General features: G+C 37.2%; 1 long non-coding RNA gene across 1 annotated transcript in view; it reads right to left on the bottom strand.

The window, feature by feature from the left end:
• Positions 1-5,320: 5,320 nt before the first annotated feature.
• The window catches only part of LOC310883444, a 42,853-nt gene continuing 20,185 nt past the window's right edge, over positions 5,321-27,988 (bottom strand). The window contains exons 4-5 of the long non-coding RNA XR_014573543.1: positions 13,206-13,450; positions 5,321-5,794 (exon numbers count right to left, since the gene is read on the bottom strand). This is a non-coding gene — a long non-coding RNA (uncharacterized lncRNA). The remainder of the gene's footprint in view (positions 5,795-13,205; positions 13,451-27,988) is intronic.

The raw sequence follows: 27,988 nt of genomic DNA, 5'->3' as shown, positions 1-27,988 counted from the left end.
ATTAACTAATCTATTATTTTCTAATCTTTTTGCACTTATGACCACGATAATATATGGGAACAGACAAACACCCAAATACCACCTATAAACTTGAAGCTCATTCACGGCCTTTTTTTTTTTTTTCCCTATCCTGTATATTTTAATATAAAGTTCAAGACCATTCTGCAGAGCAAGCCCAGCATTCAGCAAACACAGCACTGAACTGCAGCGTTTAAATTGCTCAACAGTATGCTTTTTTTTAATTCTCTTTTTTTTCTCTTCATTTTAAACTTTAAGCTCTCTTTCAAAAGATGTTGAAGTCTTCATGTTTACTAGCATTACAATAAGGTAAGTCTGAAACACCTTTATCTTATTTGGTAGATCTATGTTTGATGCTCTTTGTTTGAATAGAAGTGTCAGCTGTATTTTACTTTATTATATAAAAAAGTTTCAGAATTTAATTAAGGGTCAAGTACCCGCAGTAGATAAATGCAACAGCTAAAGCATATTTCTGATCTCTCTGAAGACTGCAATCATGAAAATTATTATCATTGAGTAAAACTGGTCTCAATGATGGTGACTGGGAGATGGAATCTGTGTTAGTCAGCCATAATTTACATAATAATGGGTTCCGAGTTTTCATCAGCACCTTTTGTTTGTACAGTGCTTACTGCTACAGTAAATTGTCAAAATGTCATTCCTACCCAATCAGCCAGAAAATATCAACAGTAAACAAGGCACAAGAAGAAATTCTCTGATTAAAAATATGGCGGAGGAAACAGTAAAACTGAAGACACTGAAGTCTTAACAGTGATATTCTGATATTTTCAACAACATTGCTGAGCAACTCATGAAACTTATTATTATTTTTTAATGGAGCAATGCCATAAAGGGAGTGATGTCATTAAAAGAATCTCAGCAAACAGTTAGATAATGGATTTGTTTGCACTTGTGTTTGTCATTACCTGTGTTTCCTCTTCCATGTGACAATCACTTCTCTGGGAAAAAGAGAATGAATTAAAAGTTTCACTATGGGTTGGGTAGCCACAGACCTACAAGAACATTGCCCAAGAGCATCTTAATCAAGGTAAACACTGAATCCAAAGAGAAAATGATGGCCCAAATAAATCTTTTCTCTCTAACACACAAAGCCTAAGAATATTCAGGATGAAATGAAATCAATTCAACTCAACTTTCTGCCACCCTCTAAAATTCACTTAAGTGCAAGGAGAGGACAAGCATGAAATAGTAACAGAGTAGGCTTTATAGCCATTGTACTTATATACTATATTACAATTAAAAGTTTCACATTGTATTTGAAATAAAAATAAGTAAAGTGGCATCCTGCCAAATAGAAGCCATCCTTGTTGGAACTGAAACATTTGGCTCATATAATACTTAATTTATTTTTGTGAAATGACAAGTTATATACATGTACCTTTAAAACAGAGAGGCAAAAACTTAAAAAAAAGATGTTTCTTTGTATTGTGGTTCATAGGGATTGACACAGTTATAGCTTGTATATAAGCAGAACAAAAAACAATAAACTTTTCTCAAGGAGGGCTTCCAGCCCTGTGCTCTTAAAAATCTTCAGAAAGGATGTGATCACGTCGTTGAGTCACCACAGAAAAGACTCACAGTACCTTCTTTTGGAAATGAATGAGAGTTTTAAAATCTATTGAAATGAAGTGTTGACATAAGGAAATATTTTGTAGAGCTTTCAGGTTTCTTTACCATTCACTTTATTTTACTTGGCTACTTTAATTTTTTTTCCACTTCTTCGCTTTGAAAATCCTGCATTGTCCAAAGCCTTTCGATTAAGCAGCTTGCCTGAATGAAAGCACTGTGATGATGTGGCGGTGCATCAATAAACACGGTGCCTCTCGAAGAGGGACAGAATATTGAGAAATAAGGCTGATCAGTGGTAATTACTCTGACACTTCACACAGTACAGGGAATTAACTCCTAGGACTTGGAGCCGAATGGAGAAGTAGTAGCTGATGTTCCACATTGTGAATACCTTGGTGCCTGAACCCATTATGAGTTTAAATGGAGATGGGAATTCACTATATACATTTTTATTTTTATTTATTTTTTCTTCCCATCTTCCAAGTTAGGAATGTGAAGCAGAATACAGGAAATGAAAATAATGTGGGATGCTGAACAGGCTATGTTTCTACTTTTTGCTAAGGTCTATACATTTATTTCCCATTAAAACATGAATAATTGAATAAAAGGATGCCTGTAGCAACCATATTTATGGGAATACACCCGTCATGTTGAGGAAGACACTCTTAAGCCAAGCTAAGGAAATGGAATTGCTCTAAGGCAGACCTGCAGACACTAAGGTACACAAAAACACATAGCAGGAGGGGAAATACAGCTAAAAAGGCAACTAGTTAGCAGCTGCCACTATGACCTTTAACTGCATCCATGGTAACTGGGCTAAAGATGGAGTTCCATTTTATTATTCTCACACCCACAATGTTAAGCCTATGAATCCCATTGCAATTTAATGGCTGAAATCAGAAGGCAGATCTGTGTTCATTGGACCAGTGCCGACATCCTCTTAGCTAATGAGTGCAATAAACATTTTCATGCCAGGAAACCAATGCAAGTGGAAATATTATGCCATGCAGAAATCTATCCCCCAAACACAAAGAAATGGTCAGTAAAGTCAGTCCTTTATGATGATTTGCATATACTCTAATTTTTCATGTTTTAGGCCATGCATCTTTGAAGAAGATATTTAACTCATATATTGTTTAATACTGTGGCATGCAACAGAGTTTGCTTTATATGAGGAACTGTGGGAAGAATAATGTATTTCAGAGTTAATGACTATTACTGCCTCCAATTATTTTCCTAAAGGAATCTTATGTTTTTAAATAGTAACTTTTCTTTCATGCACCTAAAATGTATTTAATCTACTTGTAGACTACATACAGTACCACCAGCTGAGCAAAAGACAGTAAAACAGCAAACTGTTTCAACAAGAAAGAGGGCTTTGTTCCAACTTTTGTCTCTACTGTAATTTGACTCATATAGTTTTCTTAAGGATCAGTGACAACAATGTCATATCTTTGTCATGTGAACTGAAAGCAAGACATGTATCATCCTTACTTGGGCTGAAGAATCAAAACAACAACAGCATTTGAAAGGATTTGTGCAGGATGTCTTTGAATTCTCAAATACTTCCACCTCTAAAGTTCTGTGGCAACCTGTAAAATTGATAATGAGAGGTATGGAGTAGGGCAAACAATTTATTTGAAAGTCTTTACCTGGAAAAAACAACACAGCTGAGGAGTAGCCATAACTATTTTAAAACCCGTAAAAACAGTGACTTAGCCACACTGAATCATTCAGTCATTTTATCTTTTTTCTTTTTCCCATATAAAGATGGAGTGGTGTTCTAATCACACAACACGCTGGGGTAAAGAAGAAAACTCTGAATACATAAACATGCAGCTGGGAAATGAAGGTCACCAAAATCTCCTTGAACTCTTTGGTAAACCCACTGTATTTGCTTCAGTGTGGTGCAAAGACATAAAACTACATTAGCAGATTCATAAAGAGCATTATGTGAAATATCCTTGCCTCTTATAGTCAACTTCCTCCTCCATCTTAAAATATCCAGAATTTTAGTTTCGCTAAAATGTTAACCTGGCATAAGGAGAGAGGGCTTAATGACTTCCCCTGACAAGAACTACATGTATTTTTTTTTCTTATGGAATACTGCCAAATATCCTTTGTAATAAAAAGCTTGAACTATTTTGCTAACAGAAGCTGCTTGTTCTGCTAACTGTAAAGGTCAGACAGAAAATAATTTTGGTGTTTCTTATCTTTTAAAATAATGTCACTTTTTATCATTACAGTAACATTTTTGGACAACAAAGAAAAGAGAAAACAGGAAGATGTGATACCCCAGACCACCAGGTACACTATTTCTAAAACGACATTAGGTTAAAAAAGCTGTTAGCCAATTATAACAAAGACTGGAAATGTCACAAAAGCCAATGAAATCTCCCTGGTAACATTCAGAAATAATATGCTTTGGATCATATTGTATATTAAATGACAACTGTCAATTTAAAAAAGAAGTCCTCCAAAATCTTTGATGTATGACAATTTAGAAGTTGAAACACTGTTCTTACCATTTAATCACTTTGAGATAAAAAGCTTTTGACATGTTAACTAATGTGAAAGAATAAGTGCTTCTCTCATTTTTCTAACACAGTACTGGACTGCACTGAGAAGATTTCTGTGATGAATTTCATAAAAAGCAAGATATATAACCATTTTATTTAGTTAAGAAGTATACTTATTTATATCTATTACGTTATATAACAATAGAGAAAGGTGAAATTTTGTATCTTAAATATTGTTCTTTGATATGTGTAGCATTTCTTTCAGCTAAAATGGGCATTTGAATAGGCACTGATTGTCAATATTATCTAATCTGCTTTTCTGTCTACGGCTGTAGCACCTCATGATTCAGAGAAAGCCATCAGCTTCTGAATGCACAGCCATTCCAGGATAAAAGGTCTATTGAACCACATTAGTTGTCTTTATTTTTTTATTTTTTTCCACTGCATGTAAATCATTCACAATCTCTAACCTCGGGCATCTGGCCTGGGTGGCTCCCAGAACACTGACGAAAGCTCTATGAGGCAGTGCAGAGTGGCACAGTGGCAGTGACAAACTCCTCACTTCGGTGGGCCCCCAGATTCATCAGTGCTGGTGAGCATTTGCTCCTACTCTGTGAGTACATCTCATTGGCTGAAGCAGCACTTAAATCTGAACTGCTTTGACTGGAGGTCTCCCATTTTAAGGACAATGAGAGGTTGTATCCTACCAGCTTTATCTGTGTAGACTTCTGCCACTGGAGCAATGGAGCTAAGCAATGACATTTATGCAAATGCCTGGATAAAAGGGATGCAGGAGTCTAAGCTATCCAGTGACATGAGGTTGGTTCAGCAGAAGCATTTAGGGTCCAAATTTTGAGTTATCTAAATTAACAGCCTGTAAAAAAAGAGGTTAGATATCTAAATAATTACTAGGCCTTTAGATATTTCTGCTGGCCTTAATGAGTTATGACTGTGTGTGTTAGTTGCTTGTCTCTGTGTGGATAAGGTTTTGTGGCCTTAAAAAACTCATAGTGGAGGTTTATTCTGCTCAACTCTTGGCAGAACCTGTCTGGAAATGATTCAAAAACAAATCTATCCCCAAAAAGGAACAGCAGTGCCATTGGACTGTGGGGAAGAGATTAGTTCCTGAAGCTCTTTTAATTAACAGTATAGACACAAGCTAGGAACACTGCTATGTATTCCTCAGCTGCACAGTTTTTTTTTTTTTTTTTTTTTTCCCTGAAGAGCAGATCACTAGTTAACCATATCAAGACCAGGAAGTGTTATGAACTCATTTGGTAAAACTTTATAACAATGCTGCATAAAATAACATAGCACTCTACAGGGCAGTGCCAGTATAAAACAGAGTTGTGAAGAAGAAAATTAACATGAACAACTGGGAAATCCTTCTGACCCCGAGAGCAAAAGCAGAAAACAAAAGATACTGTTGTTGAAACCTTGGCTGTACAATACTTTTGATGGTGTAGATTTTGCTGTTGTGGAACACTGGGACATTGGGACCTCATTCTGTTAGGAAAAGGATCTGCACAGAGTGGGCTCCGTCTCATGTGCGGAATAGGTACAGTCTTTGGTTGAAGAATAGATGAATCCAGAAAGACTACCAATAATGCAAGAGTTTCTGTTGATAAATATGATACAGGCTTAAGCTATGTATATCCCAGTAGAACCTATAAAGTGCAGAAAATTAATATAAGAAACTAGAGAAACAAGGCAAAAATGTATGACAAGCAGGGCTATAAAACCAGCATATTTAACTTTTACACAAACAATATGATCTACATATAATGCAGAACTTTCAGAAATTTGAGGTGGTAAAGCTGCTCATGATGATATTGAAAGAGTAGTATTCGGAATAAAAGTTTCTAGTTTGAACCTGAAAAAGCAAATTGATTTATATGTATGCATGTACTGTCTGAATAATTGATTTCATGGGGCGGGTGATTGGCAATTGAAGGGATATATTTAATGTTGGATAAATCAAAATAGAAGTTTTCAAAATGTTCAGAGTACAGAAAAAAAGGAAGCAAACTTTGGCGTTCATTTACATTTACTCTTAGCTGCCCAATGTATAACTAGTCACTTAGACAAGGCAGTGTAACCTCAGAAGTGGTTCAATACAGAATTCCTTTATTTCAGTGCTTAAGACATTTCCTGTGCGATGAGAAGAGTGTCACATTTTTAGTCCTAGTCAAAAAGAGAGATTTGAGCCTTTCTTTCCCACCTCATGGGTAAGTAAGAAACCATAACTCTTTTCTGATTTTGGCATGAAATTTAAATCCTTCCATTCCTGTTCACTTTACTACTATCCAGTTCATTCCAGATTTTTGAATATTTTTAGATCCACTGAAACTAATGTTTTTAGATGCGTTAACTATTCCAAGGTGAAAAAATGTTTTGTCATACTAGTGTCACATAAAAATAATGAAGAGAATTCCACCAGTAGCAATCAAAGATAGTGTTAAATGACAGAAACTAATGTTAAACATTCTGAATTCAGCAGCACTGGGTAACCAGTGTTTAAAGATTCCTAAGAACAGCTGGAAAAATATTCATAACTTTGGTGATAATTTAAAATATCCTGACATACAAGGAAAGCTATACAAGATGACCAGACAGTATTATCATCAGATCCCTTCATCTGCTGTTACTCTCATGCAAACAATGCAAAGCTGACATGGGATGTTTCCCCTCTGATTCCATAGGAACTGGTACCAGAGGAATGATTGCAAGATTTTATTAACAGTCCAGAAGTTAGCATGAAATTACTTCTTGTAGCATTTATGGGTAACTCAGTGGTAAACAACAAAGACAAACTGCAGAGATAAAAAAGAATGCTTAGTAAACAAAACTATTATAAACAGGGCGTTTTAATACAGGCCAATCCTAAATTACCTTTCTAGAAACAAGGATGAAACCACAAAACTGAATTACTGAAAGAAGAGACTTGAAAATAAGTAGGGTTTGTATAAGAAAACGAGCTGAACACTAGCTCAGAATGGGATGATACAGTGAAAAAAAAAAAACAAAAAAAACCAGCGCTATTGCTGAATGGTCACTTAGGGAGTAGGTCAGAGGATCTTTCTGTTATAACTGGGTGTGACCAATGCTGGTGTATTGCATTAACTCTGCAGTCCAAATTTTTAGAAAGACATAGTGTAGCTATTGGATAGGGTAGAGAAGAGATGCAGGAATGTTTTGAAAATGGGAGAAAATTCCTTCTGGTGAGAGATTTAAAGAGTTGGATCTTTCTGTTTATGAGGAAGAAGATTGAGAGGTGACTTGCTTATGGCATATATACCTTCTCAGGCAGAAAATAATGGATATGAAAGGACTTTGTAATCTAGTGGAGAAAGGCATAATAATAACCAAAGGCTAGAGCCTGAAGCCAGATGAATTCAAATTGGAAATAAGGCACACACTTTTAATGCTGATAGCTATTAGCTATCAGAACACATTACAGAGGGAAGTGGTGGATTTTCCATCTCCTGAGATCTTCAAATCAAGATTAGATGCCTCTCAGGAAGATATACTTTAGCTGCAGAGAAACTATTTGGCTCAAGGTAGGGATAACTGTGAAAGATAAGTGCCTGTGATCGAGAAGAAAGCAGATTAGATGATCTAAGAGTTCCTTTTTGCTTTTTACACCACAAAAATTTGAAATTCCGCAGTATGTAGCTGGAAGTTAATCTGAGTCCTCCACCCCGGATTTAGCCCAATCAGATTACTGGTACATTGAAGTGAAATCCATAGCCCATCTCTTACTCTTTTATATCCCTTTGCAGGGTTTACCCAGAGGAAAGTCAGATTTATTGCTGTTTGTTTTCCTCCAAGATTCTGCTAAGGCAATGCTCCATGTTGGAGAACAATTCTATGGTCACTTAGGGCAGAAGTCATTTTATTTAACTTGAGCTGTCAACGTCTAAAGTTGTCGCCATAGATTCACTGTATTGCCAATGGAGAGAAATAGGTGCTTTTAAAATATGATTCAGCTGACCTATTTTAGCCATCCATTTCAGAATGAGATGAATCACACCCTAAAAGTGCCTATTTCTCTCCATTGATTATGAAAGGAGTCCCGGGTGACAACCTCAGATGTAGATGTCTCAGTTATAGATTTTTGTATTTGGCCAGATGAATCCCACTATTAGAGCCTATAGATTCTGACAGATCTCCACTTTTTTCCATAATTTCTTATTGAAAAAACAGCTACTACAGAGAAATAGAGAAGCTACACATACATTTGTATCAGGTGCAATTTAATGTAGAAGTGTTGGAAAATTGACATTATATGTGTCAAATGTTGACATTTTGATGAAAAAAAAAATCAACCCCCAAAATACTTCAGCTGAGAAAGAAAATACTTCTGTGTCGAAATAGTGACATGTGGCCTCACGGGAGTGACAGGTCACTGCTTCAGGCTTCCAACCCTCCCTTTAGGGCAAAGTTTCTTCCTGGACTACATATTCCATGATTGATCCAGGTTTCTTCTGTTGGTGATCCTGGCAATGTCTCTTGGGATCTCCTTGGTGATGAAAAATCACAAAAGATGAACCAACCATGCAGCCAGCACTAGTCAGATGAGCTTGGAAGCATGAAGTACCTGAGTTACAACTTCTGTGAGGTATCAAAGTGGCATACTTATAAAAGAAGTATATACAGTTTTGACAGAGTGCTAGCAAATTAATGTTTTATAGAAAAAAATACAATTTTTGAAAAAGAAGAAGGTGTGGAATCAATAACCCAACTTCTCAACATCCGCTTATGCAATTTTCAAGAAAAGCTGAACTATGGGTGTATGCTTATTCCTCATTTTGCTTATATATTTCAATGCTTTCTGTAATCTTGTAAGTTGAGCAAAAAACCCCACATATTTTGACAGGCTTACAGTCAGATATCACACCCCTTCCCTTCCCTTCCCTGCCCTGCCCTGCCCTGCCCTGCCCTTTTCTAATTTTTTTTTGTTTTCTCTCTTTCCCTCTTGTTAGGAAAGGTGGATAGCACTAATTAACATAATATTCATTTCACCAATGTGTGATTAGCAAAATATACTTCCCAGTATGGAAAAGTGTACTGGGGAATGCAAAAAAATTAGATCTACTTGACAGGTTATCGAATCAACTTTGAGTGTAAAGGATATGCGTAAGTTAAATTCAGAAATATCTTTGAAGATAAAGCTTGTGAGTAACATTTCTAGAGATAACATCATGTTCAACTTACAGAGGTTGCATTACTCACATGCATAAAATAGTAAGCTTTGTGAACAGTCTATAGAAATTTTGCTATTCAAGAAGCCAGAGATTCTGACTCCTAATTCCAGCTGGAGGGAACTGAAAAGGAGAAAAATTGTTTTCAGTGTTTCCTTGATATGAAAAATCTCAGCTTTAAGAAGAACACTGAAGGCTGAACAGTCTCTGAGATTTTGAGTTTTCTTCAGAGAGCCCTGCTCGTACTGTATTATTTGTCAGTAAAACTAAGATAGAGAAATAGGTTAATCATAGTTTTATCTAAGAATTTAAACTCATCTGCTTACAACAGTGTTTGATGTAAGTGGAAGAAAAAAAATAGACTGTAATCGTATGTATATTATACACAGCTAAAAACTATGATGTAACCAAAAACTCAAAAACTAGAACATTTAAGAAACTTCTGCCTTTTAAATTTGCATAAAGCTTTTATATGCATATATATTCACATATTGTTTATTTTTACAGATGTCACCTGCCACTTTCCCCTTCATGTTTGATGCCCTCTGTAACTTCCAAGCGTCCAACAGACATTTCAGTTCAATGCCTTCCTCATGGGTAGTCCCTTAATCCAGTTCCATTTCCACTCATCCTGGTGAAATCTTTTTGTCATTCCATCAAGAGATTCATTGTTCAGAACAACAGCCTCATCTCAGACTTTTTATTTTGGATTAGAGTCACAGTCTATTCTGATCTCTGCTTTGCCTGTGAAGATCATCAATGAACCTGTTTTCATTCTTTTTCTGCACTGTATTTTACTGGCAATGCCCACTGTCTGATTCGCTACCTATAAGGGCAGGGTTTCCTACCTAATTCCTAAATCCCACACCAGTTCCCTTTTCTAGCCTTTTCCTCTTTCCCTCCATATATCTGCTCCATGCACTCTTTAGTAAAGTCTAATCTACTTGTTCATTTGATCTTTTTTCCTTCCTTTTCCTCATCAGAATTTAGTTTGCTGTTATTCAAACCAGCAAGGTCTTTATAACTTGCAATACAATCTTCCTCACCAGATCATTTCCAGGCTTCTAATGCCTCCTTTGACAAAGAGGTCTCAAGTCACCTCTTCTCTACTTCCTATTGCTCTAGATATCTGTTCTTCCCAAAGGGTTATCAGGCTACCAGGCAGAATTTTTTGTTTTCCTCTAAGTTACAGCCCTTCTTTCGTTCTCTCCACATTAGAATATGGTATGTCCTGTCTCCATGCTGGCAAGAGGCCCTGAGTACAAAAAAAGAGAACAAGGCTCCCTGCTCTCCATACTGCTCCTCACGGGGATGGACTAACTCCCTGCAATGGTACAGGCTGGGGACTTCCTACTGGGGACCAGCTTTGCTGAAAAGGATCTGGGGGTCCTAGCAGGAAGCAGGCAAAACATGAGACGGCACTATGCCCTTGTAGTCACAACGGCTAATGGCATTTTGAGCTGTATTGACAGGACTATATTAACAGTATATTGGCAAACAGTTATTCTCTTTTATTTAGCCATATCCAGATGCTGTTTTGGGACTGATAGAGATTCAGTTTTGGGACCCCAATACAACTAAAACATAAATAAACTGGAGCAAATGCAGCAGTGTTTTCAGTCTCATCCAGGGGCTAGAGCACATTTCCTATTAGGAATGACTGTGGTAACTGGGTTTATTCATCCTGAAGGGGATGTGGGGGGACCTCATAGCCACCTTCCAACATTATGAGTAATCTATTGAGAAGGCAAAGCTAAATTCACTACTGATGAGCATTGCATGAGAACATGACAAAACGGACTTAACTGGGATGGGGGAGGTTCTGACTAGATATAGGAATTTTTTTTTTTTTTTTTTTTTTTTTTTACTGTGAAGAAAATTAAGTACAAGAGCAGGTTGCTTAGAGAGGCTGTGGAATTCAGCCTTGGAGGTTTTCAAGACCTGATGGGAAAAAGTCCTGAGTTAAACTGAATTCTGAATTCAGTGTTGTCCTTGCTTTGAGAAGATGGTTGGAATACAGACCTCTTGAAGAACCTTTCCACATACAGGATTCTGTAATTCTATGATATCTCCGTTGAAAATATTTTCCCAAAAGTTCCTTGCTTCTCCAAGTTAGGATGTGTTTAGGTTTATATCAATGCTATATGTCCTTTTAAAATTTCAAGCCTTTGCTCTCAGGCCCAGAAGACTTAAAGCACTTCAAAATAAAGGCCACCATTTTTTTTTTTAAATGTGTACAAAACAAGATTATCTCTCTGGGCCCATCGATGCATACTAGTAGTATGTTTTTTTTTTTTCTTTTTTTTTGTTGTTTTTTTTTCCTGAAATATTTGAAGAGAGGAAAATGAGATCTGAGACAAAGTGAATTTTTAAAAATGTGTGATTCTCAGACTCTTACTGGTCTACCATCGGTGCTACTGAAGTTGCTGACAGTCAATCACAACTACAGTGAAAATTTAGCTCCCTATAATGCCAGATAGCCATTACATGATGTAAACTAGGCAAGTTGCCAAACACTTGGTTCATTTGTAGTGGGAATACCATGGTTTGGCAAATCAAGAGGTAAATCAGAATATACTATTTTATCATCTGTTATATTTATTGTTATACTATACTATATACTGTTACACTATACTATATATATTGTTATACTATTTTATCATCTGTTATTAACATACTATGTATTTTAAGTGGTTTTGTATGGAATTAATAACTTAATGTATTGGCCAGTTGTAAATATTATGCCTGGAATCAGATGAATTCTTATAACTGTATTAAAAAGAAAATCAGTAAGATTTTCCTCTGAGATCCTCTTAATATTTCCAAATATGTAGCACTTAGCTAAGAGACGAGTGGTAACGTCTACCAAAGTCAGTAGAAAATTATGACAATGCTACATCTAGGAGTACAGATAGAATATCACCACTAACAACAAGAACAAAAAGAAATTGAGTGTGTTTTGTCATATTTTATAAAACATAGAAAGTTGAAGATACAGCTATGTTGATCCATCATGGTAACTAGAGGTTTCTGGGAGAAGGATGAATAAGAAGATAACTGAGCTGTACATGGATGTAACATAATGGGAAGTATCTCAGAAATGGAATACACAAAGTACAGAAATGCTAAAATATAGTAGCTTAAAGCAGTAGTTTCCTAAACGAACTCTACCAGTATTGAAGAATAAAGGGACAGCAAGGGAAGATACTTGCCTGACTGTTTATGAATGATTATCAAAGATGTGCAAAGCTTTGATTAACCTTGTATGTAATGCACTAAATGAACTTTATGTATAGAAGACAGCTTAGAAATTAAGAAACCATGTGCACTCTAATCCTGACAGCTGATGTCAACATTTTCATTCCTGTACAATGTCTGTAGAAGTCAAGGGTAAGGTAACCATTTCTTAAAATGTCTGGAATGGGCAGAACTACAGCAAAAGAACTCAGATAGATCTATAGATTTATATACATCAATTCTGTGATCTGGAACAGGAAATGGAGCCTTGTATTAGAAGGGGCATGCATGTGAGAAATACTTGCAGAGTCCTGAAGAGAGGAGTGAAAAATTGGTTAAACAGCCTCCAGAAAACCTGTCAGATTTCTGCTAGCCTGAGGTTGCCACATTGATTCTACCATAAATATTCACCCGCACAGTATGAAGATTCAAGTTCATGCTCCATCAGAAATCTTGCTATTCCCGTTGGTGTTTTAGATCATCAATTCAAGAAAGTGGGGTACGTCATGGCCTCTTGTAGAGTTTCTGTTTGAAACTTTGACTCAGGAAATTTTGAAAATTTTCCATTTATGAAAATTTGACTCAGGAGGGTTCTGTTTATTCACATCAATATCTTACTTGCCAATTTCAGACTCACCTTGCTTCAGGTTGAAGGGTTGTTTCAGGGTACTAGACTCCACAATCCTTCCTCAATGGATATTTCCAGGTGGCATTGATGTTGATTTGTTCTTGTAGTCCAGGACTTCTGGAGCAGAGGTAAACGATGGCATGCTTTGCCCCTGAGTAAATGCTGTTCATGTAACCATCCACACCACTGCAGTCACTAGCCAGACCACCATTTCCTGACGCCCAGATAAAAATATTTCCTCTACCACAATGACCCTAGGGGAATAAAAAAAATAACAAAACAAAACTGAACTTTCCATACAGACCTTTTATTTTAAACAGCCAGTGTTATATTTCTGCCAAACTTAGAAGGTGTTTTTGATTATGTAGCTTTCAACTACCATGGAATTAATATAGAAAAACTTGTGTTCTTCAGGGAGCCCTGTCATACATCTGCAAAATAAGGTTCTTTTTATGTACCTACACATTAACATTGACATCCATTCCCTCATTTAATTAACAACATTTGAATGTTGTTTCCTTTCATGTAGTAATTTTTTTTTATTCCTAAACTGATCTCTTGCTTTGGATGCAGATAAAATTGGAAAATTCCAAGATTTGGCCAGAAAAAAAAATCATAAAAAAACAGTATCAGTAAGGGTCTCTTTTTTTCCTTATGTTTTTTTGAAACCTAGGACTGGACTTTCCTAGAGAGTTTTGAAAAAAATCTGATGTGAATGAACCTCTAGATTTTGACTTGAGGGGAGAACTTCCTAAATTTTTTGGTTCTTTCTTTCACTGAGTTCAAAGCTAACCTGCTGGGACTGGGAACTTTCATGTCTTTAGGACCCTGGTCACAACTACAAATACTTGTGGTTGCTAATGTAGGTATGCCTGCTGGAGAATCTAGAGCATGTATTAGATGTCTGACAAGGAGTTGAATTCCAAAGGAGAAGTTAAAACTGCATTAGTAATGCTTAACTTTAACAGGCAGATAAATGATATATGTTGGAGAAATGCAATCTAATGTTCACTAGCTACTTGAATTTCTTTAATAAAGCTGACAAACTCATGAATATTAAAATGAGTCCTGGGTTATATGTCATTATGTAAGCTATTCCTCTTGCATGGTAAATGGTGTCCATGGAGTTAATAAAAAGAAGAAAAGAGGAGAAAGTGAGGTTTAGACCACAAAGGGAAAGGTCAACCTGTTAGAAAGGGGGGTCTCAGTATTCTTTGTTCAGTACATGATCTAAGGAACCAGGAGATAATGTGGATATTCTTTTTTTTTTTTTTTTTAAGAGGAGATAATCATAAAATCATAGAATAATTTAGGCGGAAAAAGATCTCTAGTAAAGGACAAAACCAGAATTTAACTGTATGAAAAGTAATCCATCCATTTATGAAACATGTATTTGTGTACAGTCAAAAAATGTTGTAATGGATTTTTTTTCAATGAAAAAAATAAGCAAATTAGTTACAGGTGATAACTTTTTCTCCTCAATAAGCTTAATCTTTTCTAGCTATTTGTCTAGTAATTAATACACTAATATAGTTAACATTCTAAGATGATGCAGATTTGCAGCTGGAATAAAAATGAAATTTTCAAGTAGATTTGGGATAAACTACCTAGAACTATCTCTGCAAATCCCTAATAAAAATATATAATTTATTCCAATATTCCAATCATTTTTTTAATTAGTGAAATTATTTAATTAGCAAGATTATTTTTGTGTGAGGCTTTCTATGAGTGGAAATTTCGAAAGAGCAATCATAAGATAACTTTGAAGAATACCCTTTCCAAGAAATTTGGAAAATTAGCAGGAAGATGAGACTTTTAACAGATATCTTTAACCTGTTGTGTACAACCAAATGAAGAAATTCAAATTCTGAATGGCAATATGAACAATATGAAAATGCATTTTATTCCCAACTAAAATCCTGGGACATTCTCTAGTGTATACTACCTTTCTCCCTCTCTCACCAGTCTCCAATTTTGCCCTGAAAAGAAGACATTTGCCTTGAAAACAAGACATTTTGCACTGTTTCCTGAAGAATAGCATTTTTGATCAATTAGGTCAGAAGCAGCTTCTGTACTTTTGAAACAAAACTGGGGAAAAAAAAGCATCTTAAAGGTACTGGATTATCCTTTTAATGCCTCCATTAATATTAAAGAAATCCTGCAAATACACTCTTTCAGTCTTGGAAAATATATTAATTGGGTGTATGTCGGAAATAAAATCCAAGAACTCACTTTTAATATTTCTTAAATCAAAAGCTTCTTGTTCTTAACAGCTAACCCATTTAGATATTCCTTCACTCTCTCCCTTCCAAAAGCCAGCTACTTCAGCTGACTGCTGCAGTTATTAGTTATTTCACTGGCTAGAGCAGTGAAATGAGCTACAGCCATCTATATTTATATTTGTCCTAGTGTCAGTGTTACTTCCACAAATGGATGGAAGAAAATACAACTTTTCTTAATGCTCAGAACCACATTCATTAGCAAGCACCTCTTGAAATTGCACTTTAAGTGCCCCGTTTTCTTTGTGAATCCAACTTGATGTACCTTTCAGAAGCAAAAGGAGATTCCAAACACATTTTTTTTCTGATTTCATATACTTCCATGTAATCACATATTACTGAAGATAATGGTATAAATGCAAGCAAATTCAGCCTCATTTAGTACAGACAATTCGTAGCTCCTTTCATTGGTACTGCATGTTTCAGACATTGCTGAATGATAATGAACCACGTACTGATAAAATAGGAAGCACATAACACTATGAAGCAAATCTCTTAGAAGCCCAAACCCGCAAACAAGTTTCCTTAAATGTACTCCTATGAGGCCCATTGAAATCAAGAAACTATTCATGTGCATAAATTTAAAAATATGCAAAAATACTTGAAGACAGGAGATTTAGCTCTTAATTATTTTAGGTCACTGAAGGAAATGGAGGCCACTGTTTCACCCGGAACAGGTGACAAATCTGCTTAGAAAGGTAATGTGGAAGAGGAATAAGGGAAGGGTGTATAAGCATTCTTATCCAGAAATATACGAACACACTGATATTGCCATAGAGGATCCAGCTGGGGAATGACTGATCTAGGTAATTATATTGCAAAATCTTTAGAGGAGACATCCCATACAAATTTTAGAAAATACAGATCAGGAACTCAAGGTAGCTGCTGGATACATAATTCACTCTGGATAATTTGTTATACAAATCTCACCTCCTTTTTCTATTTGTGAATTGTACAAGAGCAGTTTATGATTTTTTTAGATTTATTATTCAGAATTATTCCCTGAATGAAGGTGTATCATTTATGAGCAGTTCACTGCAAGTGCTTGATATTCAAAATTTGGCATTCAATATTGTTACGTTGGTTAGTCAGAGCAGAACACTATGCGTGTTGTGTTTTTTTCTGAGTGAAAGTAAGTTAGAGTCAGGTTTTCTGTTGTAAATCATCATATTTCAGAATTCAAAATTCACTTTCTATTCCCATTTTGCAGTAATCACAAGGCATCTCACAAACATTCTGGTTAAAGACACAGTTGTTCAAAATTAAAACATCCTTATTTCCATGGAATTATTTTGTCCTATTATGTCTCTATTTATGTCCTATAATGTCTCTAGTATTCATCTATAACAAGAAGGTTTATCAAAAGATATATCATAATTAAAAAAAAAAAATCACAACAAAACAACAAAACTAATAGAGATAATTTTGTCCAGCTGCATAATCCCCCAGCTGGGATCTTGTGGAATGTCCCATGCCTTATTCATCAGTGCTAATACATTAAGATCAAAACTTCCAAACAGTGACATTGCTGAAGACTTATAGCCTTAGCTGTCTAAAATGAGTCAGAGGAAAGGTTAGAGAATGAGGAGTATCATTTATACCTTGAGAGCCTTATAGGGGGAAAGAGCCTTGTAAGGGGAAAAAAAAGGGGAAATTCCTATCTTGCTCCTGCTTCTGAAGAAATACTTCCCACATATTTTTGTGGCTCCCCTGTTGCTGAAAAATCCAATAATAAATAGAAGATTGTAAAAACATGGTAAAAGGATAGAAAACATCTTGAAATAGTTCCTAACTCCTATTTTTCTTCAGGAAGAAGAGAACAGCTAAAGAATTGGAAGTGAGATATATTGAGAAATTACACTGCTCTTAACACAAGCAATATTTAGTAATTTCTTAGCCCTGGCTCGCAGTCAGTCATCCTAACCATCTGCTCAGAACTGAACTTTTTCTTTTTCTTCAGTGTAGTTGAACTATATCAACAGAAACAATTTCTTCAGGGAGAGTAAATGTACCGCTACGTAGGGTTTGATGAAAGACTGAATCTTTGTATTCTTGGAAAGTAAGTCTTCCTGTAACAAGGAACTAACGTTTGAAGATGTCAAAGCAAGCCTTTTAGAACAGGAGATAAGAGCACTTGAATGATTCTTACAAAGTGGTAGCTGGCCCCAAAGAAAATGTTGTGTACGGTAATTTATTCTACGAGTTACATTTCCCTTGGCCTTGACAAGAATTTTGCCATGACTCAGTAAGTTGAGTTTAGGTCCCGCTCCTTTGCAAGGTTCAGCACTGAAATATAGACCAACTGCAAAACCAAACATTTTATTTGTACAGACAATACTACTGGCATAGACAGATGCAAGATAATGGTTAGATCTGTGTTAGGAATGGCTCATAAAATAATGTCAATCTGAGATGGGGTGTTTATTCATGTTTTTAGTTTTAATTATGCTGTTAAAAGCTATGCTGCAGAAGCTTTAATGCTTCAGCAACTATATTAATTTAAAAATGTTGTCATTAATAAAAATTCTTTTGCTTTTTGAATTGGTCAATAACATACCATCAGAAAGCCCTTATTGCTGATATAAGCTACAGCTGCGCTGGAGGGGGTAGCTACACTAACCCTGTGTCACTGTCTCAACGTGTGGCCTGTTCAAAGTCACTGTTTACATGGACATTCTACCATATGGAATTATCATGATTGTACTGCAAAAATCATAGTACTTAGTGCTGCTCTGTGATTCCTAGAGTGAGAATACAGCAGGAGAAGGTTTGTTTTCTCCTTTTCTCGTTTCAAAAAGAAATAAAAATGTAAAGGTTTCTCTCTGTCCCTAGAAATTCCTCCCCCCCCCCCCCGCCCCTGCCCAATATAAATCAAGTTATATATAAGGATTCAAATTCATGTGGAAGTAAAAGCACTCCTTCTCTTTTATATACAATTATTAATATTTTGTAAAATCTCATATTTTGGATAACCTACCTCCTCACTGTCAAATGCCTGAGATTTGCCATGCTGGAAATGTCCTTTCACCCCTGAGAGGATGAATAAATCTTCCTCCCAGGGGTGTCCCATGATTGCCCCCTGGGCTAGATCTGCCTCTGTGCTCAGTGAATGCATGAGCAGAAAACACACTTCTGTAGCACTTGCAATATCCTTGTGGGCCCAAACACATCAGGCATTCTTAGGTGGTGTTAATATGTAAGTAGGTGGTTAGGACCCTGCCAGGCATGTTTGGGCAGGCTGCCCACAGACTGCACGCAAGGCCCTGGCGTGGATTGCTTGGCGACACAATGCACCCTTGTCTGCCCCTGTGGGAATGCATTTTGAGCAAGTGAGGTAGACATGCCTCTGGAAATCTGAGTAAGGCAAACTGTTCCGGTTCAGGTTAAGAGGAAAAAGGAAATGAATAAACATTATAAATCTTCGTTAGCCCAGTGAGAGAGAAAAGCATTCTTTCATGTACAATAAAGAGTAAAAGAAATAAAAGGTAAGTAAGAGTAAAAGGAGTTCTTGAGCTCTCCCCGGCAGCAAGAATCCCATGAAAACCCCTAGAAATACTTATTTCCATGTAGCTAAACCAAAGTTCTTCAAGAATCGTTGCTAGTGCATGCACAGAGTTCCTAACAAAACAGTATTATGAGAAAATAGCAGTTTACTGAACATGAAAGTTTTCCTCAAATTTCTTAAAGATTGCTATATACTGATCTAATTTCACAGAATCACAAAATTACACAGGCAGAATGGCTGAGGTTGGCAGGGCCCTCTGGAGGACATCTTGTCCAATCCTTGCTCAAGCAGGGCCACCCAGAGCAGGCTACCATACCATAACCAGGCAGCTTTTGGAGATCTCCAAAGAGGGAGACTTCACTATTTAAAGAACACTTGTTTGGCCCATCTTGGGGCTCTGTCTTCCATATTTACTGCTGAAGAAGGAGAAGCCTCAAAATCCTGAGCTGCAGCTTCCTGTACCTGGGTTTCAGTAGGTTTTTTTTTGCCATCTTGAGTTTGCACACCTCCAGCCTAGTCCTGCAAAAGCAGTGGCACTGGGTTGGGATTCAGTAGTAGCTGCGTTCTCTCCTGCTTGCCACCCATGTGGGCTGGGGATGGATGCATATCCCAGTTATGGAAAATCATGTGTCTGGGTTTCTGAAATGAGGTTTTGAAATTCTAGCATGTGGGAAATTGCTGAATATTTGATTTCATAATTAAGATGGAAGGAAATGCCATATCAAAATACCATAAGTCCATGCAAATAAGAAAATTTGGAGAGTTTGGAGAGTTCTAGTCCAGCCTTCTTGCCTTTTTCATAGATCATTGATTAATTACAAAGAAAGATATTCCTATTCCAAGGAAATAGCAAGTATATAAGGTTATATAATCTATTAATCCCTGCATGCACAGTAGCAATAGTTGAAATGCTGTGGAGATAAACTTCTGATGGGGTTTTGGCATTGCTATTGAGAGTATTCAGTTGGTCGAAAAGGTCTATGGAACTGACAATATTGTAAACTTGCCCCAGTGGCTAAGGGTAGATTAATGACGGTAGGACAAAAACTCAGATAAGGTAAAGCCACATACAAATTAGAAAGTACAAAGATTGGAAAAGTAAGATTGGAAGATTCAAAAGATTCAAAGATTGGAAAGTACGAAGATTGGAAACATATGTGGCCATACAGAAACTCAAAGCAGATGATGGAACCACTTAAGAGTAAAATATGAAGTTACAGATATAACCGGTCAGACTAGAAAACTCCAGAGAAGGTAATATTAATGATAACAAGTAAAAAAGACAATGCTGTCACAGCAAAGACATATGCTACACTAGGTGTTGTTAACTGGAGTATTGTATATAACACAAGGAAGGCAGTTTTTCCGCTGTGTTTGACACTGCAGAGGCCTCAACCAGAGAGCTGAATTTAGTGTGGGGTACCACATTTTTCAGAAGATACAGACAAATTAGAAAGACTTAATAATATAAAGTATAGTAAAAGGTATTAAAAATAAGCCCCAAGAAGAAAGCTTGACTGGGGTATGTTTGGTCTAGAGAAGCGAAGCAAAAGGGACACACAGTATTTTTCTATAACTATATAAAGGTGTTGCAAACAGGACAGGGACCAATTATTCTCATTAGTCAATGGGGAGAAAACAAAAAGTAATGGATTTTAGCTGCAGCATAAATAATATGGTTAACATTAAGAAAAAGTTTACAACTGCAGGAATGGTTAGATTGTGGAACAAACAGTCAAGCAGTTTTCCAAAATCTTCTCCTCTGGAGGAATTTAAGGCCAGACTTAATGTCAGTCTAACAGCAATAGTTTAAGTTTAATGAAATATATCCTGACACAATACATGAGGGAAGGAGAAAAAGGACTGGACTAAATGGCCTTCATGGCATGTGTTTACTGGTAAGTAGCTCTATGAATCTCTGACCTCATGCAGTACAATCAGAGGTTTATTTGCTATTGTTATTTTTTCCCTGTCTATAATCGTTGTCTTCATCTGAAAGAGAACATGTAGACACGTTTTCCAGTCCTAAATTAATCCTTATAGTTATCCACCTTATGCATTCAGAGATGTGACCACATTTCCCATCCTCAGGCCAGCTGGTCAATGGGGTGCCTTTAGACTGTCAGCTGGAAACAGAAGCTTTTATGCCTTGCAGCCACCGGGTAACTCTTGGGTCTAAGCTGTGTCTGACACCTTCCTGCAGGTAAGGACAAGGTTTTGTTTGGTCTTTGTCTTTGAAACCTCTTCAAACCTTCATCCTCACACTTTCCATTAACTAGTAACAGCACAATTCACACCATAAACCTATATGTTCTCTGCTTGGAGTATGCCAATTGCTAAAGCAATTATCTTTCCTGAACAACACAGTATCCCTAACCCTGTGCTTACCTATCACTCAACATCCTTTATGTAGATTGGGATGTTAAAACTCAAGATAAAAACATTGCACATCCTGAAACCGGGACAACATCGTCAAAAGGAGCATTAGGATGAGTATAAAAATCAAGAACACAAACAACTTATATTATTGACATGCTTATTCAATTACTCTAAGAAATCACTGATTTGTAAATGCAAATCAGGTTAATATTTAAGCCAAAATTCTGAGGTACCAATACACCATTAAACAAGTAGTGGGGTGGGTTGTTTTTTCTTTTTTGTTGTCTACTGCATTGAAATACTAAGTGTCCTCAAACCACTGCTTAATGACATAGACTGGAAATGAAGTAGCTGAAAGAACCCCCTATATGGACATCTCCTGCCAACAACCATTCCAATGCCAGCAATAAATTCCCAGACTAAACAGTTTAAATTTGGCATTCTCATTTGTGATGCTGTACTTATGCTATACTCACAAAATTGATTCTCTGAATTCAAAGTATCCTAGCAAATGAATTATTAGAAATATGAAAATTTTGATGACAACCATATGTCTACAGCAAATTAATTTGATATTTGAACAGAACACTATTCTTAACAAGAGAAATTTGTGGTGGTTTGGATCATAATAGCTACAGTCAGGGTCAGTCAGCTTTCCGTTCTAATTCATACTTTCAGGAAACTAAACCTAAGGCTTACTGGAGCCCGAAAACGAGCTCTCAGATGAGGCAAGCTGCTTTTTTTGTAACCAACGAAAATACTATTTTTTTTTTGGTATTAAATATCTTTTTTTTTTTTCCTGAAGTTCACCTGATTTAAAAAACAGAACAATACAAACAAACAAAAAACACAAAACCACAAATCTCTTGCATAACTAAAATTGTTTGCAATTTAAATTGGAATTTGTCCGAGAACTAGTTCAGAATGGTTTAGGTATTCTGACAATGAAAACAGAAGAAGTACGACTGTTTAAAAATGGACTGCAAAACAAAACAAATAGAAAAAGCTTCACAAGCATTTTTAAATGTGGACTTAATATGTGTGTGTAGCAGCTGGATTGACACAATGGACCCTAACGGCTCCTTCAGGTTCCTTTCATACTCTGTTATTCACTCTGCAGTCAGAGTAGCAAAAACAATTTTTGGGGGAAAAAGCCTATATTTTTGCAAGCAGCTGCATGTAGACAATGACACAGGCGATGTTATCATATGACTGTCCCAATAGAGAAGTGCTCTTGTTTATCTGAAGTATTTAGTATCTGGATATAAGGTGGTCCATGGATTAGAATGGGATGCAAGTCAGAGCAGGATTTGGGCCAGGGCTGTGAGACCTTTAGTTGCCAGATTCCATAACCAAAAATAATGCATCCTGGCCCTTTATTTCCTCACCTGCCTGTTTACAAAGACCACTCACATGTAAAAAATGTTGCTTACTTAAGTAAGCTCTTTTTCTGATAGAAATAATGAAAGATGTTTAGGATTTATTGAGCAATTTTATCTGATTTATGAAAGCCACTTTTGTCCACTCTACTCTTTTCTATTACAAGTAAGTGTACTGTACTGGGAATACAGAGCTAATGCCCTCGAGGAAGACCATGTGACTGCAATTATTTATGAATTAACATGTCACAGATTTGAAGCTTTGAGACAAACACATTTCCCAGCTGCACATTTGTGACTTCTGAGTTTGTAAATGGAACAGATGAAATAATGACTCGCTCTTCCTCTCTATTCCTCTCACATATAGGTTAGTTTACTTGCTGGGTATGTAAAGACAGGTAGGAATACTTATGTAGATATTTACCATTCACAGAGTGTAAATTAAACATGCCATTCCTTTATCAGCTATGATAACAAATGCTTGATGCCAGACTATATTTCCCTACTAGTGATGCTATCATTGTTTTTAATACCTCATTTGCCTTTAGAGATACAGAAATAATTTCTGAATGCTAATGCTGCTTAAAGCCAACACAATGCAGGAGTAAAACCCTACAAGTAAAGAGTGAACTGCTTTAAAAAGCACAGTAACATATGCTTAGCTAATGCTTTAACTTGATTTGTGCTTTGGGAGCCGAACAATAATTTGACTGATATTATTAGATACATACTTGCATGGTTTGTCCTGCAAACTTAAAAGTCAAGCTGAAATCAAACTCAGATGTCTTAATCGATAGCACAAACATAAAGGCAAGAAATATACATAGAATACATATGGTTTTGCTGTCAGATATAAACAAGTGTATCTGATACACATACACACATATATTTGTTAGCTGACTATGTAAATTGAGATGAAAGCCCATTTTCAAGCATGACCTGTGATAAACAAATGCATATAAATAAACAATAAACCAAGATAACACTAGAATAACATCAATTAAAACAATTACAACAACTTCTAGTCATCACGAAGTATTGTTTCAGTTCCATCTTAAAACAGGAAAAGCTCCCAATTGTTCTTAAATCGACTGGTAACTGATTCCACATTTGTGTAGCCTTGAAACAAAAAGCTTTTTATCCCTAGTTTGTATTCATTCTAGGACATGGTGGTTCCACAGCCTGAATAGAGTGTAATGTATAAGCTGCTCTAAGTGAATGTAGCAGGTTGAAATAGTGGTCACTGATTGACATAGTGCTATAATTGCTATTTTATATACAAATTTTAAAAGTAAGACTTTGCAGGGAAAAGTTGTCATATTCAAAGTTGACATGACTTGTAAGTTGGAAGTGCAATTCAGATCTATGTAATTTTACACAGCATTTGATATTGTGCCAGATGAACATGCATAAGTACAGAAAAAAAAAGACATATATAAAAAAAAACAAAACACCTTGGAATTCTGATAACCATTTCTTGCTAAACACAATAATAAAACAACCTCTTCATTCCTATTTGCAAACAGCAAAGTATAGAAGTTAACAGTGATTTTTTATGTATATACATTTATAATGCACTCATTTTCTGTCTCTTTTCTAAACATATAAATAAACCATCAAAAATTATTTCCTGTTCTTTAGAACCATTTGTTTTCCAGGTACTGCTTTCCACTTTTTCCCTAGATAAATCCTCAGTAGTCTGGAGAACTGGTAAGATGATGACATCAAAAGGGACAACAGATTGAAAGCTGTTTAATAACAGAAGGATGGGACATTTACATTATACTATTTAAAAGTTGTCATTTTCTTTCTATTAGCACTTCTAGGACTTAAATTCCCGACAAACACATGGGAAAAAGGCTCAGTCGGCCCTTTAGGAAAGGGCTCTGAATACTGCCAGTTGCAAAGTTCTCTAGAAAGTCTTCATGAAAAAGGGGGGAAGTGTACCAAGATTTGATGCTGCCAAAGTCAAAAATAAAGCAAAGATAAAAGTGAGAAAACTCAGTGGCTGTTTTTTCTTTATAATTCACAAAGGCACAGTAAAGGACAGAGCAAAAAGGAGTAATTTTTACCCTTTTCCGCTCTTTTATATAGGCCAGGTTCAGGGGATTGCTGCACTGCCACTGAACCCCTGAAAAGGAATATTCTGAAAATAGAAAAAGGAAGGGTGGCATGTCTGGAAAGGCGAGATGTCTGCGTGAGAAAGGCATTTTGGAAAAGAGCCTGTCGCCCACAAAGTGCTCCAGAATAAAGTAATCAAAACTGTGTCTGAGGCAAGTCATGACTTCTGCAAGCAGACAGGAAAGAAGGCCCGTGTCGTCACTACTGGTGCCCATAAGTGGTGTGGACAGGATACTGTGCACTGACCCTTTCACAAGCACATGGGAAGAAGCACACAGACTTGCTTTGCCCCTGAGCACCCACTACTGCATCAGGTCAGTGGTCACAGTTTGCTACTGCTCAGTATCAGCCACTTCCCTCAGATCAATGGAGGAACTGCAAAAATTGAGTTTCACAGAAAGTGGACTGCTCAGATGGAGGAAATATATCCATGCATCAATTTATGACATTGGAGACTGCAAAACTGCTGGACCAAAGCATTGTAAATGGAAGAAGAGGACAGTAGGTCATCGTTAATACTTTCACAGAGGTGGCTCACTTTCCAACCAGTCTGAGCTCTACCTCCTGTGCTGCTGTCTACCACAATGCCCTTTTATTCTGGTTTCATGCTAAGGATGAGGATTTTGAAATCTAATGCCATGTCTGCCCAAGAAGTGAACCATGCTATTTTTAGCTTCCCAGCACCTGCAAAGACACAGAATGCAACTGTCCTGGAAGGTGAGCAATTCAGTCAGCCCAGCTGCCTGCAGTAGCTCAGTAGCTAACAGAGTCCAGTTTTATTCTCACAGTTAATCACATTATGTCTTACAGAAATATCTTTTGTCCTTTTTTTTTTTTTTTTTTTGTGAATGCAAAGAAATATCTGGAGGGGAAAAAAAAAGCACCGAGATCAAAAACTTGGCCCCAAAGTAAATGCGAGGAAAAGGTCTCAAGTTGTGCCAGGGGAGCTTAGAATTGGACATTAGGAAGAATTTCTTCATGGATAGGGTGGGCAGTCATTGAAATGGGCAGCCCAGGGAAGTAGTGGAGTCCGCATCTCCTAAGCTATGAAAGAGATGAGTGTATGTGGCACTAAGGGACATGGTCTAGTAATGGGACTCTGTTGGTCAGGTTGACAGTTGGACTTCATAGAATCATAGAATACTTTGGATTGGAAGGGACCATAAAGACCATCTACTTCCACCCCCATCCCCACCTCCCCCCCCACTGTGGGCAGGGATGCCACCCACCAGACCAGGTTACTCAAAGCCCCGTCCAATCTGACCTTGAACACCTCCAAGGTTGGGTTGGGACATCCACAACTTCTCTGGGCAACATGTTCCAGTGCCTCACCACCCTCTGAATGAAGAATTTCCTCCTAACATCTAATCTAAATCTCCCCTCTTTTAGTTTAAAGCTGTTCTCCCTTGTCCCATCTCTATCTGCCCGTCTAGAAAGTCTCTCCTCTATCTTTTTTATAGGTCTCTTTTAAGCACTCAAAATCTGCAATGAGGTCTCCCCAGAGCCTTCTCTTCTCCAGCCTGAACAACCCCTGCACTTTCGTTCTTATTGGACTTATTGAAGCTCATCAAGTTCATGTTGGACAACTTCTCAAGCTTGTCCAGGTTCCTTTGGATGGCATCTCTTCCTTCTGTTGTATCAACTGCACCACTCAGCTTAGTGTCAAACTTGTTGAAGGTGCACTCAAATCCATGGCATGCGTCATTGATAAAGATATGAAACAACACCAGTCCCAAGGTGGACCCCTGAAGGACACCACTCTTCACCAGACTCCACCTAGATATAGAGACATCAACCACAAATCTCTGGATGCCCTTCAAATCCATTTCTCTACAATGCAGAGATAAGGAAGTTGTGTGGGATTATGTCAAAGGCCTTACAGGTAGATGATATCAGTTGGTCTTCCCTTGTTGTTTGATATAGTTATTCCAATGCCTGATTGATCAGGCAGTTACTCCGTCATTTGTCACCAGATTGGTCAGGCACGGTTTGTACTCGATGAAGTCATGCTGGCTGTCTTGGATCACGTCTTTGTCTTGTATGTGTCTTAATATTGCTTCCAGGAGGATCTGTTACATGATCCTTTCTACCATTTTTAGAAATGGGAATGATATTTCCCTTTTTCCAGTCACCAGGGACTTCACCTGACTGCCAGAACTTTTCAAATATGATAGAGAGAGATTTGACAACTCCATCAGCCAGTTCCCTCAGGACCCTGGGATGCATGTCATGGGGTCCCATCGACTTGTACCTGTTCATTTCATTCATCAGGTGGTCTTGGTCTTGAACCTGCTTTTCACTTACAATGGGAGGGACTTTACTTCCCCAAACCCTGTCTAAAGATTTAGGGACTTGAGAGATGTGGGAAGACTGACTGGAAGTGAAGAATGAGGCAAAAAACTTGGGTACCTCAGCCTTCTAAAGAGTCTGACATTACTAGATCTCCCTTCTCATTTATCAGAGGGGGTGCACTCTCCATGGCCTTTCTTTTCTAGCCAAGGTACCTATAGAATCCCTTCTTGTTCTTTGCTTCCCTTACCAAGCTCATCTCCATCTGTGCCTTGGCTTTCCTGATCCCATCCCTGCACATCCAGACAGCATCCCTGTACTCTTCCCAGGCCACATGTTCCTACATCCACTGACTGTGTATTTCCTTCTTGCCTCTTGGTTTGACCATCAGGTCCTTGCTCAGCCATGCTTGTCTCCTGTCTTCCCTGCTTGCTTTCTTACCTATAGGAATGGAGAGAGCTCTTGTGCTCTAAGGAAAGTGCCCTTAAAGAGCTGCCTGTTCCAATCAGTTCCTCTGTTCCTAAAGACAGTGTCCCAGGGGATCATACCACTAGTTCTTTAAACACCTGGAAGTTCAGTTTTCTAAAATTCAGGGTCTCAACTTTGATTTTTGCCGGGCCCATATTCCTCCAGATCCTGAACTCAACCAGGATGTAGTCTGTGCAGCTCAGACTGTCTCTGATCTCTTTAATGAGTTCATCTTCACTAGTGAGCACCAGGTCCAGCAACGCTTCTTCTCTGGTTGTTTTGTCTAATAACTGGACCAGGAATTTACCCTTGATGCACTCCAGGAGTGTACTGGATTTATTACAGCCTGCTGTGTAGCTTTTCCAGCAGATA

Source organism: Anser anser (genome assembly GCF_964211835.1).
Source record: "Anser anser genome assembly, chromosome: 1".
NCBI lineage: Eukaryota > Metazoa > Chordata > Aves > Anseriformes > Anatidae > Anser > Anser anser.
This window is presented reverse-complemented; position numbering and strand designations above follow the sequence as displayed.